The sequence below is a fragment of the Rhipicephalus sanguineus genome, chromosome 10 (genome assembly GCF_013339695.2).
Source record: "Rhipicephalus sanguineus isolate Rsan-2018 chromosome 10, BIME_Rsan_1.4, whole genome shotgun sequence".
Classification (NCBI taxonomy): Eukaryota; Metazoa; Arthropoda; class Arachnida; order Ixodida; family Ixodidae; genus Rhipicephalus; species Rhipicephalus sanguineus.
This window is the reverse complement of record NC_051185.1, coordinates 136,918,052-136,927,357: the sequence shown is the minus strand read 5'-3', so window position 1 is coordinate 136,927,357 and position 9,306 is coordinate 136,918,052. Positions and strand designations below refer to the sequence as shown.

The window sequence follows — 9,306 nt, the reverse complement described above, 5'->3', positions numbered from 1 at the left end:
AAGAAGTCGGCTTTTAGCTAACACTTACACTTCTACTTCTACTAGCGTTTCCTACTGGAACATGCCAATGGCTGCTAATGGGGAATGAGAGACAGAAGAATTCGGCTTTTAGTTAACGCGCACGCTGCGAATTTTTATTGTTCAACAACGCACAGGAAAAATCTCCCACCGGCACCACCTTGGAGGTCAAGATCTGGTACTAGCGTTACGACTGGTTACGCACTACGACTACTACGACTACCAGGGACGAACGGGTGCCGCCTTAAGGAGCTTCGCCCCTAAAATGCGAGATAAAAGCCCCGGGGAGCACGTTCTCCGCGCGCGCAATGGGAAAACCAAGCAAGAGCGACCCGTCCGAGCTACCGGAGCTTTCCCCTCTCTCCGCTGGGGCGGCGGACGGCGCTGCGCAAACTTGAGCGTTGGAGGGCAGACGCGGCATGCGGACTACGTACTTCGCCGCACACTGCCTTGCGAAGAGATGCCTGCTGGAAATTTTTCTGCCGATTGAGTCTCGTATGGCGGCACTAATTTACCGCGGACGCGCGCAGCAGCGTCTGTGGCACTGCCTACATACGTTTATAACGTAAATCATTGCATTCGTCTATCTCCAACACCCACGGGCTAATGTTGATCAATCATGCTCTCTCGCGCGTGTGCGACGTCGGCCGTCTCCTTTAATATGCATATATCGTAATAGACCGCTTATAACGTGAGTCGCCGGAGTCGCGAATATCCGGACTATAAGCAGTACTGCACTATAACCAAAACAACATTTTTGAAAGGTTGCACATGTGCAAAACATGGCCTACAGGCAGGCACGCGATTCCGACTATCGCGGCATGCGACTGGGACGTAAGTTTGCATCTGCTTACATTTGAAAATGTTGAACGGACAGCATCCGCGGACCTGCAGTGCCGACAAAACGAACACGGAGAAATGCGCCTTCACGGGAAGTCGCCGCGGTAGCACACTGCGCGTGCGCGATGTCGAAAACGGTGGCGACCACGAACCACCACTCGAGTGTTTCACACGCACGCCCGTGTTTTCGTTAAAGATGGAAGTCACCCATTCGAAATGCAACAACTGCAAAATGTTTCATTGACTCCCAAACCGTAACTTCTGTAGTCCGCGGCCGCCGACATGGCAGCCAGCGCTTGTTAGGCCTAGCGTGCGCGTTGCAACTTGGCATGCGGTCGCGAGAAGCTTGCCCTAGACAACACGGAGATCGGGCGTAAGAGAGATCGCACTCGCGAGCTAAACCGAGGGCATCACGCGTGAAACGAAGGTACGGTTCGCGATCGGGAGAACAGCCGCGGCAACTATCCCGAAAAAGTCTTTCAAGCTTGTAAGTCCGCCTGTTGGTGGCAAAGGCGGAAGCTCAATCGCGTCTTAAAGCATTGTTACTCGCGGGGGAATCGGGTTGCACGCGCGATATCTGCGCTCTACGACAAAGCAACTATTTTCCCGGCGGAGACAAACAGCGGTAACGCGCTCTTGATGCGGACGCGGGCGACCGTACGTAGCGGAGCGCGCATGTCAAGCGGCTGAAGGGGGCAAAGGCTTCTCCGTCGGCCGCGCAAACGCTCCCCCTCCTTACACTACGCACCCGCGCCGGGCCAACGTTGCGCCGGGCTGCTGCCAACGGTCGGAAACACTGCCGCTCAGGCGTCCCAAAGAATTACGTCACCGTTACGTCATCGCCACCTTCTTGAATCTGAGCCTGACTGAGCCGCCAACCAGAAGTGCGATAACTGAAGACGAAATTGGTGCTCGAGTCGATGGCGAGTCAAAGTGAAAGCAGCCAATGGCAGCCTGCCGCCGTGCCGGCAAAGGTGTGCTTAGAGTGTACTAGGGGGGCGATCGGAGATCTCTGTTCTGCGCCGTTCGTTCGCGTTCGTTCTGATGATCCCACGCGATTGGCTGAAGCCGGACAACTCACGCCACTCTAAGGGGCGTGGCCATTTCTTTTTTTTTTGCTTGATGTTTTCTTTTTTGGTGACGTCATGCCGCGTCATAACGAGCATGTCGTCTGCTAAAAGTGAACGGAGTGCGAGACCGTTCGCTCGCGTTCTCTCGAGCGAACAATGGCGTCGCACGGCATGTATTTCGAGTGATGCGGTGGTTGCGGCTGCCGCAACAGCTGATTTTGAGAAAATGGCGCTTGCAACGGTGCTTCCTTTCTACGTTGGCTTTTCTCGAAGCAGATGCAGAATGGAAGGAGGTGCGAAATGCGTTTGAAGAGATGAGCGAGTGTGAATTCCGGCGTCGCTTTCGTTTCTCGAAACGTACTGTACCTTGGTTGTGCGACGATCTCGGCCCCGTCATCGGGTGCCAACGAACCAGTGGGATTTAAACAGAGCGGAAGGCGTTGTGCGCGCTGAGATTTTTTGCGATCGGATGCTTCCAGCGAGCTGTCCGCTGCGAGGAATTCAGCGGCCTGTCGCAGTCGTCCGTCAGGAACACCCCATTACTGTCGTTCGCGGGCAAACGGTGGGTGGCCTTTTCCGGAGACCACAGACGCGAAGAGCGAACAAAGGCGGCGTTCGCGCGGCTCGGGCAGATTCCCGTTGTGGTCGGGTGCGTGGATGGTACGCTCATCGCAATCCCGAAGCCCCATGGCCTGAGCTCCGCGGACACGACGCATTACATGTCGGGGAAGGGACTCTACGCATTCAACACCATGATCGTGAGTATTATTCATGCATTGTATGCGTAGCGAATTGTTTCATTTATATCGCTTAAACTTTCCGCTTTACTGAGGCTGTTGCAACTGAGTATAGTGGGAGCGGTATTTTCGATCTATCCAGAACGGGAATTGGTTCGTTTCAGGGCACTTCGCTTAGGATAAGCGATGAAATCATGTGACGCGGAGTACACTTTGGTTCAGCGGCCTGCACAGTGCATAATATTACCGTTGCTCGTTCGCCATGTGTATCCGAAGCTTGATTCTCGATTTGTATTTGTTGAGATTAGCGCTCCCAGAATGTGCCGTAGTATGTCCTTATTGTTCATTGTCGTGATGGACGTTACATGGATCAATACATGGATGGATGAATAAACGTTATTTCGGTCCCTCGGAACGCGCCCTAGCATGTACCTTAAATACGCATTGTTTCATAACCCGTTTTTCAGTCGCAAGTTTTTCGTGTTGTAGATATTTTGTGATACATTGTCTTAAACATACAGCAGTAATTTGGTTAAAAGGCTTTGGTGGCTGGAAGATGGGTTGTTCCAAGCAGTAAACATGCAGACTACCCTTTGACACTGCATTGTCCTCGTGTTAGAACTTATGGTACAAGTCCTACCCTGTCGATGATTTGTCCATAGCTATGTTTCAACAGTCAGTAACAGTGAAGACAGATGTAGTTACATTAACATAATACCCAACATTGTACCCAAGGTCATTTATGGGTACAATTTTGACTGAATTGAATTCTGCAGACATGTGATGCCGACCTCTGGATGTCAGTCCATGTTTCCTGGGGTCATGTCATGACTCGTGGGTATGGCGGGGGAGCCCTCTCCGTCAGCACCTGGAAGCAAAACTTCGGCTTGCTTGGTAAGTGCTGTCAATGCTTGCCACATTCAATACGTTATCACTACAGCTGTCATGCCGACCTCGTGCAGGAGACTCCAGCTATACATTAGAACCGTGGTTCCTGACACCAGTGCCCGGACGACCAGCTCGTGGCACCCCTGATAACCTATACAAGGCCCACACCGCCATGCGCAATGCTGTGGAGTGGTGCATCGCTGTAAGCTTGTGCACAGCTGCTCAAGCATCATTGCTGCTTGTGCAGCTCTGCACGACATTGCGTTGGCGGCACATGAGCCTGTTCTCGAAGGGGACGACGACGACACCGACGATGCTGAGCTGCTGCCAGCAGCAGCTGAGCTACCACCACCACAACGGGAGCCAGCAGCAGCGCAACCGTGTAGTGAACCTGTTTCGAGAACCACAGGGCCTGCATGCTTGAGCACCTGCGCAGAGTACGCCGCCGCCTGCAACGACCTCGGCAGCATTGTGTGGTGCGTGTTTGTCTTTGTTCATTGTGTTTGTCACTGTTTTTTTACTACATTTCAAATGTTTGCTACACATATCAACGAAACAGCGTTCTCGTATCAATGAATAACCCCCTTGAATAGGTTGGCAAAAAATGTGAAGCTCACCCTGACTCACTCGTGAAATATATTTTGCTCTTGGGGCTCACTCGAACTCAGACTCACCAAAATTTTCCTCAAGCGGATTCACTCGGACTCAGGCTAAAATGTTTTCACCCGGACTCGAACTCACCAATGTATTACTCACTTGGACTCACAGCTCGATCTGAACCTGAGTGAGTCGACTCATGAGTGAGTTTGCCGACCTATGCCCCCTTGTCACACAACGCCATGCTGATGAAATGCTTCGACCAGGTTGTAAAATATGGCGCTTCACACTAAGCACAAGTGAGAGCTCAACTGTGAATGGCACATGGTGCCATTCACAGCCAAAGTGGTAACCTGAAAAGGCTGTTTGAATCAGGACAGCAACATGCGGTAGCTTTAGTGCAACAAGAATGGTGCCTGTAAATGAAGTGAACAACATGGGTGGTGTCAGAATTGAAATTTTATTACAAGTATCACGAGCAGTGCACATAAAAAGCAAAATAAATAAATATCCCTTAAATTTAATGCCAAGGAAAAGAATATAAAAGTAGCTTCTTTTTATAATATACAAATGGAGTTATTAGAAAGTGCCTGCTGCTCCTCTGCAGCAACACACGCGTCTCGCAGCACGAAAGTCATTGTATTACATGAAAACAAGGCACAGTCGAACCGGTATTAATCGAACTCGCTAAAAAAATGCAAGTTGTTGGTTGCTGATATGTCTTCCTCTATTATTGATTTCTGTTTGTACCCAATCCTATTGTCTAAACACTTCTAAGCAACAGAACACGTATTCGTCAACTATTTTTTGGTCTTGCAATATTTCAAAATTGTTGTGCAACCTAGACCGTTCACAAATGCTTTTCTTTTTTTCTAGGATGTGTAAAAATCGATAGAAAACGTACAGTGTGCCACAATATTCTACACGTATACACTATAAACATAAAGATACACTACAGTGCACTATGTGCATATACTACAAAATTGCTGAATGCATGACTTTGTATAATGAGATTTTAAAAAATGACATGGCAAAACATGATTTATAAATGAAACCACACTGTGCTATGCACATGTACTACAAAACTGCTGAATGCATCACCTCGCACGATGAGATTAAAAAGAAATGACATCGCAGGACACGATTTACCATTGAGCTACACTTTACTATGTACAATGAAACAGCACATCAGTGCTTCTGATATGCAGAAAAAGAAAATTAACTGAAAGAAAATTAACTGAGAAAAAATTGCAGGGTACCATTGAAGCAAGCCAGCGTGTCATAGCTCGTGATGTGAACAAAAATAAATCTACATATATGTACAACTAGTCTTTACAAATCACTGTGCAGGTGCCTTCCGCTGCAATGAGGGCCCGGGCGAAGGTACCAACGCCTTGCAATTTGTGGACCACGTCACCGAGAAGTTGAACCTGGCGCAGCTTTCCAATGATGCCTGGCCCTGCCGCCTGGTGTTTGCGGCTAGTAACTCCAGCGCCTCGGCCTGCCGGTTGCCCCCATCTCGCAGTTGCGGCATGAGCTGGAAACCAAGAAATGTGTTGCCATTATCATCTATAAATTTCCTGCTACCGACTCTTCGCTGGAAGCTTCTGTTCGTGAAGAGTTTCAGTGTGTGCAACAATTTCCTCTCTGTTGAAAATCCACTGACCCAACGGCATCCATGAATGGTGCTTGGTTCACCGCACAACCAACGCACTTCGTTTGGACAGACCAAAGCGATGCCGGAATTCATTTTCGCTCATCTCATCAAACGCATCTCACGCCTCTAACCACCTCTGCAGGAGAAGCAACCAAACAGCCCTTTTCAGGGCTACACAATCGTTTGCCCGGCTTTACGCGATGACCGACACAATCTCCTTCCGAAACCCTAGCTGCTGCAGTATGCAAAACATACAGCAAGCAGGTGTAACACAGGTGCAAACATGTGCATTAATGTATGATGGCTATGTGAAAAAGTTATATAACGAGCTTGCTTTTTGAACAGTATATTTAGCAATAGCACATTTTCAGTTTCACTTTTGAAGCAATTGACAAAATAGGGAAACATTTCAAGATGTTGAACATTTTTGCAATGCTACCTTTTTGCTACATTTCACCATAACTGCAAGGCAGGACACCTGTTTATTCCATCTGACAGTTATGCATACAACTAGCTCCTGCAACCGTTTGCCAAATTTTTTTAGATGCGAAGTATCTTAAGGCGGAGCTCAATCCGGTGGTGGTGGTGGTGGTGTTGTGCGGCGTGACCACCCTTACTGCGCATGCGCATACCCTCTCCACACACACCCTCTCCCAACCCCTCTCCACTTTCCCTCTCCCAACCCCTCTCCACTTTCCCTCTCCCCTCTCCCTTCCCTCTCCACTTTCCTTCTCCCCTCCCCCTCTCCCCTCCCCCTTTCCACTCTTCCTCTGAAATGGGGGCCACACATGCCGAAATTCTCTCCTGCGCAATGCCGCGATGAGCTCGAGCGCATGCGCGTCCCCTCCGCTTCTCTCTCCTCTCCCACGCTGCCCGCCTGTCGACCGCGTTCCCCGCTCGCCCTGCGAGAATTAACGGCCAGGCTAGATGGAAGATACGACGCGCGTAGCGTCCCTCTTCGCGTTCCACGACGCGAGGTCGGTAGCATGCCCAACGAACGCCAACGGAACGCGATCGTGCAAGTGCTCCGACTTCGCATCGCCTCATGGTCCCCTTTAGCGGGAGATGGTGTAATTTTTTGTGCAGCCTTTTGTCTTTATGCCCACAGATGTCATCTCTTCACAAACATATGCCTGCACGCATGAGCATCACCTGTGAGCATGTAACACCATCTACAGTTAATCAAAAACATCAGCGAAACTTACGAGTTGGGGGCACGGGGAAGATCCTGGGCCACATCCTCTTCAGCCAGACCAGTAGCAGCTGGAGCAGGGCTCACCTGTTAGAGTAAGAAGTTTCTTGATTGACACACTGAGTGCAATAAGAAGTATGGAGTGGAAGTGGACAATAGCAATGTTTTTTTAGAATGTTTCAACAGCGGCATGCTATGACACACAGACTTCGGAGAGAGGGATGGAGGGAGGCAAGCCTACTGGCTACGCACCTCACTCGACTCGAGGGTCTGAGAAATGGGTTGGAACACGTAGGGTGCTCTAATGAGCTTCGAAATATAGTTCGCGGCTGTTCTTTCGTCATCACCGCAAATGTGGCTGTTTCGCATTCTGTTCTGGGCGGCGCAACGTGTTAGCACCTCAGCTAACGCGGCGGCCGGGTGATCCACTCGATATTGTTTGCAAAAGTAAAACTAACAGCGCGTAATGGCTCGAAGCAAACGAGCCCACTTGTTCGCAGCATACAAGTAACAATGATATTCTAAGCCAGTGCTTACCGATTCAGACCACCCGAACTATGGGCCTCGCACACTCGTCCCTGTCAAGCACGACGCGGTAATCCGAAATCTGGCCGCCTCGGGTGCCGCTGTAAAGCACAAGCGGGACGTGTAAGATGACCGACCACAATACAATTGTTCTCGCACTCACCTCTGCTGCCCTCGGAGTTTGGCAAGACCCTGCTGCGAATAGTAGCGCTCATTCCTCCATCGGGCCTGCCACTGGGCCCTGGTGTTACGCGCAGGGACTTCTTCGTTCAAAAGCGCTACTAGCTCCTGCCACATGTCGTCCCGGTCCTCCCTCGTGAACGACGGCTCCAGCGGGCACGACAGCGTCGCGATCTGTGGGTGCTCTTTCACAAAAGCCAGCAGAAGCTCCTTTTGACGATCCGACACCCGAGAACCAACGCAGACGTTGCGATCGGACGACATTTTGAAACTGCGTCAGCCGCTACTTTTCTCTTTTTTTTTTTTTCGCGTGCGCGACACCATCTAGCGACGACGTCAAAAAAAACTAACATTATTAAATATCGTCACTCAAAGCTGTTGCTGTTTGAAAGAGTGTTTGAGCTTGAGAAGCAAAAAAATATAATTTTCTGTAAAGTAATTATATTTATTAAAAGGCGAGAAACGCTTCACGGTCCCTGTGCCGACGTCACAGGATGCGCGTCTACTTCCGGAAAGCTGTCCGCTTCACGATTGGCTGTCCTCTTCCTCTCGGCGGTTCTAGGCGGGAGAGCTGCGCCTCCTCTCACTTTTGTGACGTAGGCACCGCAAAACGAACGCGAACGAACAGAGATCTCCGATCGCCCCCTAGATCTAGGTGTGCGCCCCGCGCCGGCTGCGGAGGCCGCGCGCGCACCGAAACTAGGGTCCCTAGAATATTGGCTAGTCTGCCGTCCGCGGAGGAGAGCGAGCACGCTTACCGAATGATGCGGGTGGTGGCGCTTCGAGCAGTCCTCATGCAATTTATATTTTTTGGTATAATAACATAGATTTAATCAATGTAGATAAGGCATTAGGACAACATGAAACAAGGAAGTTTTTTTTTCTTCTTTCTTTTTTTTTCGCCTTCGAGCCTGGTGGCAGACATGTCACCGCCCCGTTTTAAAGGGGACGCTCATAGCATCCATCCATCCATCCATGCTGGGGAGCGGCGCTCCGCCGACCAGATGCGTGTCGCCGAAGCGCGGGCGCACGTTCAGCATAGTTCAGCTAGACCATTTTCTTGCAATATTTTTTTTTTTGCTGCAGCGTAATTGTGCCCATGGCAAATACTAACCGGTTCGATTAACAAGTTCTCACGCGCTTTCGTGCGCAAAGGCTTGCTTTGCCGAGGCACATGTATCAAAGGAATGCATGGTAGTACGTGTGTAGGTTGTTTCTCAAGTGGAACAGCACCAACTGACCTTGAAAGAACCAGTTTACTTTTTTTTTTCAAATATTTTATTGGCATGAGCATCAAAAAAAAAACTAAAACAGGGAAACGAAAGTGGTTATGAAAGCAAAAAAATATGAAGAGTTGCGCAGGTAGGGAAATTATTTACATCTTCTCATTTTCAAATGCTTCAGCTGCTCTTTTTTTGTTGTTCTCTCATTGTTAGTGGGCCTTCACAAAAAAGCGCAGCCGTAGAAGAATGTATAAACTTAACTATTTGGCAAGTAATTTGCTGTGCATGCTCTGTGCATGTTATTAGTGCAGGCAGCTGTACCCACGTAATGAAATCGGCAAAGTCTAGAATGCTTTGCTCGTGTAGCACACTATTTAAT

General features: G+C 49.6%; 1 long non-coding RNA gene across 1 annotated transcript; it reads right to left on the bottom strand.

Annotated features, from left to right (window-relative positions):
• Window positions 1-4,591: 4,591 nt before the first annotated feature.
• On the bottom strand, window positions 4,592-8,054 carry LOC125760053 (uncharacterized). Its single transcript, XR_007417717.1, has 3 exons — window positions 7,537-8,054; window positions 7,013-7,086; window positions 4,592-5,687 (listed from the first exon to the last, which is right to left on the bottom strand). It is a non-coding gene; the product is annotated as an uncharacterized LOC125760053 (long non-coding RNA).
• Between the last annotated feature and the right edge of the window lie 1,252 nt (window positions 8,055-9,306).